Genomic DNA, 10825 nt, shown 5'->3' with positions numbered 1-10825 from the left:
TATATATAGGTATATTAATTAGCAGGAATTAAGGAGAACCTTCTGTAGCTAACAATCATCATTTCTAAAATAACTTCTTTCTGCTCATGAAGCAGTATATATTTGCAGAGAGAAATGTGGTTCCTGGGAAAATAAACTGAACTGAGGAGAAAAATAAAGGGAAGTTTCAGAGGAGATAATTGTTCAAGTGTTACATATTTCTGTAGTGTCTTAGGAGAATTTGCTGGGTGATTTGATGGAAAATTCTGCAATTTCTTGGCTTTTGACTAAATGATGGATTCAACAATGTTATTAGACTCTAAAATAATAACTACTAGTACAGGGCTGTCTGCTTCTGCTCTGCATAGTTTCCTGAACTTCTTACTTGAAAAGCATTTAATATTATCAATTAACATTTCAGACTTAGTAACTAGATGCTTTCATGTGTGAATTTGCTTTCTATAATTTGAACTACTTTAGAATGTTCAGTTGAAGATGATGCTAGGTTTGATATACTACCATGGAAACAATTTATGATTACTTCATACTTTTGATATTTTACTTTGCTCAGAACAAGTCTCAAAACAATTAGGAAAATTGTTGAATTTGAATGAGTATTCTTGGAGCCACAACTGTCAACGAAATCCAGCATCTGAATGTCAATTTCATTTTGATCAAACATTACACCCTAGGACTGCAATTTATTCGGTAACTCTAAAGCAATTATGTCAGCATGATCACCATCTGCACTAGGCACAATTTCAAATCAATGCTATTCTTTTACATTTTTGTCTTGAAAGGGAGAGGTCTTTGTTAATCTTACATCACATTGAAAACAAAATAATCTCCCTATGGAGCTCCATCTATCATAGAAAGAAAAGAAAACATTAACCTTTTACAATATGGCCTTAATTTGTCTATTGGCACATTCATACAGCAAATTGTTACAAGTAGGAAAGGCAAAAATGCCTGGATTCTGTTCATACACCCAGCAAATACCTAGGTAATTTATGAAAATACAAAATTTCAATTCAGACTGAAGAGCTCATCTTGAAAGAGTTCAGTATGGTCAGTGAGCTGTCACAATTTTTGTAGGATCTGATTCTGAAATTAGAAATGTGCTGAAGAACTTATCTACTATGTTAGAGAAATCTGACTGATTTCTAAGGCTGTAGAGCTCTGGCGTTCTGTATAAATTGTAGGGTTGTCATTTCAGAGTGAAAGAGATGCAGTTAACAGTAATAATTTTGACATGTTCCTACTCCTGGCAATTTCTGAAGTAAGTAAAACAAAAGTGCATGATATTAGGAGAATTATTTATGTAGTTTCCAAGTTCTAAACCGGAAAACCCATATCTATGTTTGAATTCAAGCTGTATTTGAATACTTTGCTAGGTGTAGTGAGCAGACATAGAGAAATTGTGCTTTTGAGGTGGCTTTCATTTGTAGGGTTTGGATCCTACACTAATATTGAGGAAAATCTCAGTCTGACCCCGGCCTTTTGGGATGTGGTAAATCTGAATGCCTTTCTGAGATGCAGTTTGTTTCAATTTCATACTAACAATGCGAAATCATAAAAATATATGAAAGGCCATAAATAAACCAGAAGAAGCAACTATTCAGCTCAAAACCTTATCTTTGACAGTGGCCAACTTTTAATTTCTAAGGTAGAATGAAAGAACGAGGAATTTTTTTATTACTTTGTCTCCCAGCACTGAAATAAAAGTATTTCAAATAAAAGGCTTAGAGAGTGTACACTTTAAATAGATTTCTCTTCCAAACAGAGTTTCAGCATACATGATGTTCTCCTGCAAAAAATTCCACCACTTACCTGCACTCTGCCTGTAAAGGGGAAAATCTGAAAATTAGTTAAATATTCATACACTGATTAGGTCAGTAGCTTTTCCATTTGGAGGAATCGATCTCAAATGCGGGGGCGGGGGGGGGGGGAAGGGGAGGGTAAAGTACAGCTGTTCCTCCCTGTGATGCTTATATTTTTATTCCATCTTCCATGTGGAAACCTGATTTGCAAAGGAGAGAAAGCAGCAGTGAAGAAAGCCTGGTTTACTTCTGGATTGTGTGGAGGGGAGATCTCTGATTCTGTTCTTACTAACTAAAGGAAAAGTCTTATTTTAGTTCATCTATGGCCTAATTTGGATTCTGGGAAAATCCTTTTTAGCTTTTTTTTTGTGGATGAAAGAATCTTGAGCTTTATCATATGTATATGCTGGATGCTTTAAAAGGACAATAATTTCTGTTGTTACATCCTATGTTTCAATAAGCTGCAACTTAGAGGTGTTTAGGCTGAGGTATGAAAGCATTGTATGGAACCTGCTGTGACTTGGCTGATCAGTCATGAAGAACAGGGAAAAGATAAAAATCTATGATTGATGAGGAGCAGGTGGTTACTATAATGTCAGCCTTTATTTCTCTGAACTGGGTGGTAGGTTATTTAGTTTAGCCACCTTTAAAAACAGTTAATTCAGTCTTACATTAAGAAAAAGGACGTAGAGTTTAATCTTGGGACTTGCATCAGTCTTTATTAAGACAAATGTAAAGTACTGGATGGAATAATCCTGAGCAGCCATCCAGGCTGGCACTGCCTGCCTGGGCAGTACCTCTGCAGAAAAGTACTGTGCCCTGGGGGACGACAAACTGCACTGGGGCTGGCAGCAGTGAAGGCCATTAGTATCTGTTGCTGTATGCACAGGGGCACAGCCAGGAGATGGATGGATGTAATTATCTCCTTCCACTTAGCACCTTAGACCACAATGAAATAATTAAGCAATGGATTTAAACTAAACTGTCAATAAAAGAGAGAGTTTTTCAAAGTGCAATAGTTAAAATGCGGTGATCCTAGCCACAGGTTTGTGGATATCAAAAATAGTAATAATCCTCTACTAAAATGCTCAAACACCTTTTTGTGCATGCATGACTATTGAGCATTCTGTATAACTTTCTAGCTTAGAGTATCTGTAAAACGTTGGTTATTTGAAGCTTGGAGCGTGCATCAGGAGAACCATTTCTTCTTTATGTTCTTTCTGCACATATGTGCTAATGACCTTTGACAGTGGTGGGATCCTAGATCGTGTGGGTGCTGGGTCTCACCTGCTGTGACAATTCTTCAGTTCTTTAGTTGCATTCAAGTATTTGGGGAATCGGGAGTTGCTTAAGAAAGCTTGTGCTTGTTTTTTAAAGTGCTAGCTCAAGATTTTATTTCTGAAGGAAATCAGTCAAACTTATGACAGATGTGACAGAACAATTAGCTCTGTGCAGTGTTCAATATCCACCATTACAGTTTTACTTTATATTTCTGGCTCAATTGTTTAATGTACGGTTGAAAACACAGCTGGTTTACTGTTTTGGGTTGGTTTTTTTAAAAGTTCTCCTTCTTGAGGCTTCTGTTTCTTCAATTAATTCTTTTGATCATGCAGTCTTTAGATGGACTATAGATGGCTTTACTAACACTTGCCCTGGTGTTATACTTATTGCCTTAGCAATACTTCTGTTACCCAGTGCCCTGTCATCTTCTGCTTTTCATATAGAATAGGTATGAACTTTATTTTATTTGTGTACTTTCTTACACAGTGAAGCACAAGTTCAAATTTGTATACAGTAGTTCAATTAAAAGATAAGGTGATCTATATCTCTTCCCTGTGTGTCATTGATTCTAATTCAGTTCAATGGGTAGTGACAAATTGCCAATTATTAAATAAGTAGTTGCCTTCAATTGGAACAGTTTTTCATATAAAATTTAGCACCACTACCTGACTCAGCAAACTGAGGCTTGAATGTGAGTTTAAATGAATTTACATTTCCATCACTGAGTTTGTCCCCTTGTACCAAGGTTACATTACTATTTTATGGAGACACAATTTCAGATTCCTATGATATTAATAACACTGAAATTCACTTTATTGTATTTTCAGATAAAAATTCATTGCTAAAATACCTCATGCCTTCAGGTCAGTCACCTGCAAGATGTTTGCTGTATTGCTACATTCCAAACTTATTCTCTGTTCATTATTGTTATCCCTACCATTCTAACAGCTGTTGAAAAATTTAGCCCACATATTTCAATTTGTCCTGTTTCCATGCAGATAGCTATCGGTATGATGTGTAGTCAAACTCAGTTAGGAATCTTCAGTTTGATGTATGTGGAATAGGAAAAGAGCTCAATTTTGTACTTTCTGAAATGTATGTGACTTCCATGATCTAAAGCATGAGTCAACAGGGTGGATACAATCTGTTCCAGCCACCTGGAAAGTGGGCACTGCTAACAAAGACAACCAAGCAGAGCTAATATCGTGGCAGGTTACTTCAATTTAATCTACCATTGGGCTTTCTCTAGATGCAATTTTAATTCCATTTTATCATGGTGCATGCCAAATCTTTTTTTTTTTTCCCAGCTAAATCTCTATCTGCGTTTCTCAAAGATTAGACTGAATTCTCTAGATACCCAAACTTGGTACCATTTCTCTGTATCTTTGGTTAAGTGTGCCTTCCAACATCTCTGCCTCCTTAGGAAAATCCTTATAATGCTCCTCAGGCACTCTCTACCATTTAGATTTAACCTGCTCTGACATACAGCCAGAGTGATGTCTACAAAAGTGTTCTGTGTATTTAATGTTTTCTGGATATTTTCTTGAGCCGCTTCATTTGTGGGCATAATGGAATTTAAACACAGGTATGCTTTCACTCATTTCTCCTGCCTCATCTACTCTGACGGACTGACCCTTCTATTCCAATTTGTTGACAGTTGTATAAATTCATTGCATGGGTTCCTGATCATGATCCATTTTTTTTCCTCCCAATCCCCAAATCACTTCTTCTGTTCTTTTTTGAAGTGAGTTAAAACTTTTTTAATACATAATTAAAAAAGTTGATCTGCTCTATAGACAGTTAATAGCATTATTAGGTAATGTAGAGCAGGTCAACTAATAAAAGTGAATTATGGATATGTGCAGGAATTCCTGCACTGTTTCACACCATTAGCTGTATCTGTGGTAAGACCATGTGGATAAAAACTGGCAATGCATGTTTGCAGCCCACAGAGCCAACCATACCATGAGTTGCCTAAAAAAGAAATGCGGAGAGAAGGTTAAGGAAGCTGATTCTCCCCCTCTACTCTGCTCTCATGAGACCCCACTAGGAGTGCTACATCCACCTCTGGAGTGCTCAGTAAAGGAAAGACATGGACATGTTGGAGCAGGTCCAGAGAACAGCCACAAAAAAGATCAGAGGGATGGAGCACCTCTCCAATGAGGACAGGCTGAGAGTGTTGGGTTGTTCAGCCTGGAGAAAAGGCATCAGGGAGACCTTATTGTGGCCATTCAGTACTTCAGGGTGGCTTAGACAAAAGACGGGGATGGACATTTTGGTAGAGCCTGTAGCTATAGGATAAGGGGTAATGGTTTTAAAGTAAAAGAGGGTAGATTCAGACTAGATATAAGGAAAACAACTTTACAATGAGGGTGATGAAACACTAGGACAGGTTGCTCAGAGAGGTAGTAGGTGCCCCATCCCTAGGAACATTGAAGGTCAAGTTGATCAGGGCTTGACATACCTGATCCAGTTGAAGATATTCCTGCTGATTGTGGGGGAATGGGGGGTGGGGATAAGGGATGGAAAGAATTTGACTAGATGACCTTTAAAGGCCCCTTCCAAACCAAACCGTTGTATGATTCATAAAGTTGATGCCTTCTTAGTATGGGTTGCAAGTCCTCTAAGAAAAGCAAACTCTTGTTGAAATGTTCCTCTTCTTGGCCCTTCCCCCATACTCCCAAAGGTTTAAAGTAGTGAGATCTTCTGTTTTTAGATATCGTATCTTATTTCCTAGAGAGAAAAGCTGTGGATTACTGCTACCTTGATGATACGCTTTCAAAAATACTGTGATGTATTAAAGAATGCTAGCCCTCTTTAACACTGATTTACCTAGATGCCTGATTGCAAGTGTCAGACTAGGCTGTGGAATGATTCAGGGGTTCAAACTATGTGTTTTAACTTTGTAAGTTCTTTGGCTTTCATAAAATGAGATGTTGAAATGCAAAATGTAGATCAAAAAGCATTGCCATAGTAAGCAAAACTCAGGTTCTGAGGTTTTTTCTTTCTTCCCTCTATCTACTCTAATTATAGTTTTCCACCAAACAGATGGACATATACCAACAGAAGAAATACAAAGGTGATAACTTAGTCCTTCCTTAATCAAGTAGTTCTGACGTTAAAATTCACTAGACTTCCTGCTGTGTTAAAATGTGTTAAATTTCAAATGGTATCTCAACAAATTAGACTATAACAAACTGAAACTAACTGTCTGTGGCTTTTCCAAAAGAAGAGCCCAGTTTCTGCTGCTAGAAATCTTGGAGGCAAATGTGGAGGCTGCTTCAGGAAGTCACCTACAGGCGTCTCTAGTTGTATTGATGTGCCTTGTTGTTTGTGTAAAACCATTCACACAAACCCTGCAACTTGCTGAGAAACTTCTCCTAATTCTCTCTATAAATTGGAGCAAGACAGGAATCTTTCTTTCCCTCCTCTCCTCTTGCTTTAAATATTCAACCCTATCTATGCAAGTTTTTTGTAGTCTTCTTAGCAGCAGAGGTAAGAATGAATCCCTCTTGCTTGCTCTTACCTTCCTAACAAGTGGAAGCTTGTTGGGGCTGGGCAGAAGAGGGGTCAGGATGCTTGATTTGCGGGATTGTTTTTCAGGGAGCAGTGATTGTCAGTAAGACAAGTTACTTGTCTTCTTATCACAGCAGCAGCAGTTAGCAGCAAGTCTGGATGCCAGTTTTCTCACATAATCACTGGAGTCGTTAGCATTTTGCTACCCACTACAGTGCAGACAGGCACCTTACTCTGGCTCCAGGCATGTGCAGGCTTCAGAGAGAAGAAGACATATGTATAATTACTTCCCTCATAAGTTGTTTGTGTCAGCAGCAACCCCCATCAACCATGTTTTCTACAGCTGCTGCCCTGACGACCAGAGTAGTGGGTGACTTCTCCGTTAGCCCCAGGGTAGGCTAGACATGCTGGTAACTGTGATACAGCGGCATCCCTGGACTCTTCTCCAGCTTTCTTCCACAGAATTGAAATTATTCCCATATGGTTTTGGTTTCCAGCTTTTAAAATATTAATGTGTATATGTGCTTTCTAAAACTTGGCTTTTATATCTAAATAAGACTGGATCTTCTTTCCTGATGGTAACCTACAACAAAATTGGAACCTTAAATAGAAGATATTGCAAGCAGGATCACTCTGTGCTTGCGCTTCTTAATTTTTTCAGAAAAGTTTGCTGCTGTCAGACATCAATATGACCTTACATTGCTGCAAAAAAATGTTAGTGAATGGAAAAAGGAATGCCAGGTTTAATTATCAACCGTAAAACATTGAACTCATTGTAAAATGAACAGAATATAATTTATATTCTAAATACTTCTATGGAGTCTGCATGTCAGATTAGATATTCTAGTTAAATCTCAGTTTCTAAACACATAATATTATGGCAGAAAGTAATAGTTATGTTTACCATATGTTGTCTTCATTAAACTGAATGAAAAGAAAACTGCAATGTTGAGCTTGATTCTAGTGTCCTATTAAAGGAGTCATCTAAATTATAAAATGACTTACATAACTGATTCCTCTGGAAGAATAGAAATCTTTAAACAGATTGTTGGATTAGAATCTTAAAATCTCATTTCTTATTGTGTGGTTTGTTATGAAAGCCCAGTATGTAACCTGAAAAGAAAGCACAGATTCAGGTTAATGAAAACATAAGGAAATTGGGTTGTAAAATACTTAATACCAATCAGTATAGTTTCCTGCCTGAAATCCAGATGTAACACATACAGATGGGATTTACTATTCCACATACATTAGATAATATAAATTAGTTTGTCTGTTAACCTGTGTGCACACTAAGAAAAAGTAAAAACTTTTAAAATATATTATCCATAAGTATATTTCATAAAAGGCATAGTTCCTGTCATAGTTCATAAATGCTGGTTCTAGATAGTTAGTACTAATGTGTATGCATTTAAAACTGCTAATAAATGCAATATTGGCTGTGGCAGGTTGACTTTAAGTTATTGAGCTTAATAGGGGCAAGTTCAAGCTGTATCTTTCAAATTCTTGACTTCCTTCAGGAGGAGTCTTCTTTCAAATACTAGTGTTATGATATTTACTTGGTGTCTCCAATTAAATGACAGAAATATCAAAATCTCAATAAAAATCTTGAGTTACACTGTGAAATACCATCATCTGGACTTGTCTGATCTCTCACGCTGTCTTGACAGTAGGATACATGGCAGGGATGTCACCCCTATTTGCAAAATACCTCAAGTTAATAGCTGTAGGTGGAGGTGGCAACATTTCCCACCATCTCACCAAGTGGATGGAACTAGTTGAAGACAGAATTTGACCATGTAGTTTTTCCTGTGTAGTTTGAAAGCACTAGTACCCACTCTACTAATTATGTTTGTAAAGCATCTTTATATATACTAATAATAGGGCAACCAGAGCCACTGTTTGCACACTAGAACTAAAGGTTTCTGAACACAAGACAGTATCACATCTTTCCCTCTTCTTCCATGTTACTTAGCAAGTCTGTTCCTCTTAGAGTTTCTTCCACACTTTTGCTAAACTAGTATTGACAGTTTTAATATCCCTTTAGAAAGGAGAATTTGAAATTGCATGAAACTGACAAAAGTTCACAAGAAAACATTCTACTGTCTTTTGCCATATTCTAGTGAAGAAATTTTTTCTACATGTGTCCAAATGGAATTATATGTAGGAGTACAGTCTTATGTCAACATGCTGGAATACCTTTAAGTGATAGATGCTAACTGTTAAAACAGAAACACCAATTGTTGTAGCTGTGTATTGTTGCAATCTGATTTTTACAGCATGAAATTAAATAGGATCTCAAAAAAGTACAGAAGGTCTAGGCAACAAGTGGAAAAGACTCATGTAGCCCAGAGTGCTACTCCATGTGATGAAAGGGAATTTCATGCCAAAAAAAGGTTTGTCTTGGACTTTTTTCTAGCTACCAGTGCCCCATTACTCTGTCTCTGGTAAATGTTAAATTCTACTAGCTATTGAAATGATAATACACTTTTCTGTGAAAAACAGCCATAATTCTTCCTTGCAGCATTCACAACATTTACTTTTCTTCCTTAAATCGGTGGTTATGCACTTGCTTAAGCTTTGTAGCTAGGAACAAACGAAGTATCTTGCCAATAACAGATGGTGGTGAATGGAAATATGGATGTGTTTCACTGAATCATTTGTTCATTAGTTACAGTTTGAATAGATAGAATTATATTTGACTCGAGCACATCCCTTGGGAAGCTAGTTTTTAATTTGCATGTTTTCCTCTAAATTCTCCTGAGTGTCTGTTAAAAACAAGGTAAAGTACACTAGAAAAGACAACTGTATTGAAGCTTGTGACATGCATTTTTAGATGGATCCTGGGAATGCTTACCTTCTTTTTCTCCGCAGTATACACATACTGAATTCATTTTTCTGTATCAGAAGAAAGACTAGAAACATTGATCATGGTTGGTGAAGTTAGTGAAATCCCTAGAAGACAAGTTACTTCACAGTCAAAATACAAGAGAGTCATGCAGTCATTTTGCACAGTGAGCATTTCAACCTCTGAAGCAATGAAGTTAAGCTTTATTCACATCTTCAGTGTATCATGAATAAAAGATGCATTCTGTATCACTGCTTTGTAACTTAAAAAAAAATTTAAAAAGAGAAAGAAAAAAACATCAATACTGTATGATTGCCAAAAATAGCTGATTCTTCCATCTGCTACAGATAAGCTGGAGCAGAGCTGTGTGAATCCTGCCAGCTGAGTTTTGATTTGAATTAGCAGCTCTTATAGTAACTGAGCAACTCATGAAGTAGCAAATGAGTAAGCAGAGAGAAAAATGTAATGGCAAGGTGGTAATTCCTCCAACTACAGCCAAGTGCTACAGATACTGGAGTTTTCCCTCCCTGTTTCAGCAGAATCAAAAGATTTTGAGGACTGTCTTTTTTACCTCCTTCCTCTTCCTTCTTTTTTCTTTTTATTTTTGCTTCATTTTTGCCCATCTGTTCTTTTTATTACTGTTGAAAAATAGAGAAGTAGGAAAAAGGGATTTCATTTTGCTCATAGGCTGTTAGATTAGTGGGGTTTTTTCAGTTTTTCCAATTATGTTACAATGCTTTGATTTGATTTTTGGCGTAAAGTGTTTCTTGCTGTCACAAACAGTCCTTTAGGCTGACAAATTTCTGGAGCAAATCATGCTGCTAATGGATGTCATCACTGTGGCAATTATTTGCTTTGGTTATGGACCATCTCCATGAAGAATCTTGAAAACATGGAAATTACTTCTAATGAACATTTTATATCATATTATATGAGTAAGCAGGGTTGTGAGTCACTGAAGTGCTATCATAAATTATGAGAAAATGTATTACCATGTTTTCGTACTCAAAACAGTGACAGAGCTAATCATAGTGTTTGTGATTCCATGGGGAACTTGTGGGATGTACATAGGTAGCAACCAGTGTGATTGTCCAGATTGACATTTTTTTTCATCTGATGCTTGTTCTAATGTTATTTGCTTTTCCATGTTCTTGCATGGTGCATGATAAATCAGATTTCTGGGATGAAGGTGTGCACTATAAAGCTACTTTTAAATTCTCAATGCACACAGACAGGAGAAAATTGCACTAGAGAGCAAGCTTTGGTGCTGCCAAATCTCGTGACCTTCTGTCATACATTGAAGTGGTCAGTTGTTGCTCAGGTAATTTATCATGTAATGATAGAGTCATTTAGGTTAGAAAAGAGCTTGAAGATTATTGAG

This window comes from Phaenicophaeus curvirostris, chromosome Z, assembly GCF_032191515.1.
Source record: "Phaenicophaeus curvirostris isolate KB17595 chromosome Z, BPBGC_Pcur_1.0, whole genome shotgun sequence".
Lineage (NCBI taxonomy): Eukaryota > Metazoa > Chordata > Aves > Cuculiformes > Cuculidae > Phaenicophaeus > Phaenicophaeus curvirostris.
The sequence above is the reverse complement of the archived record's forward strand: the minus strand, read 5'-3'. Positions refer to the sequence as shown.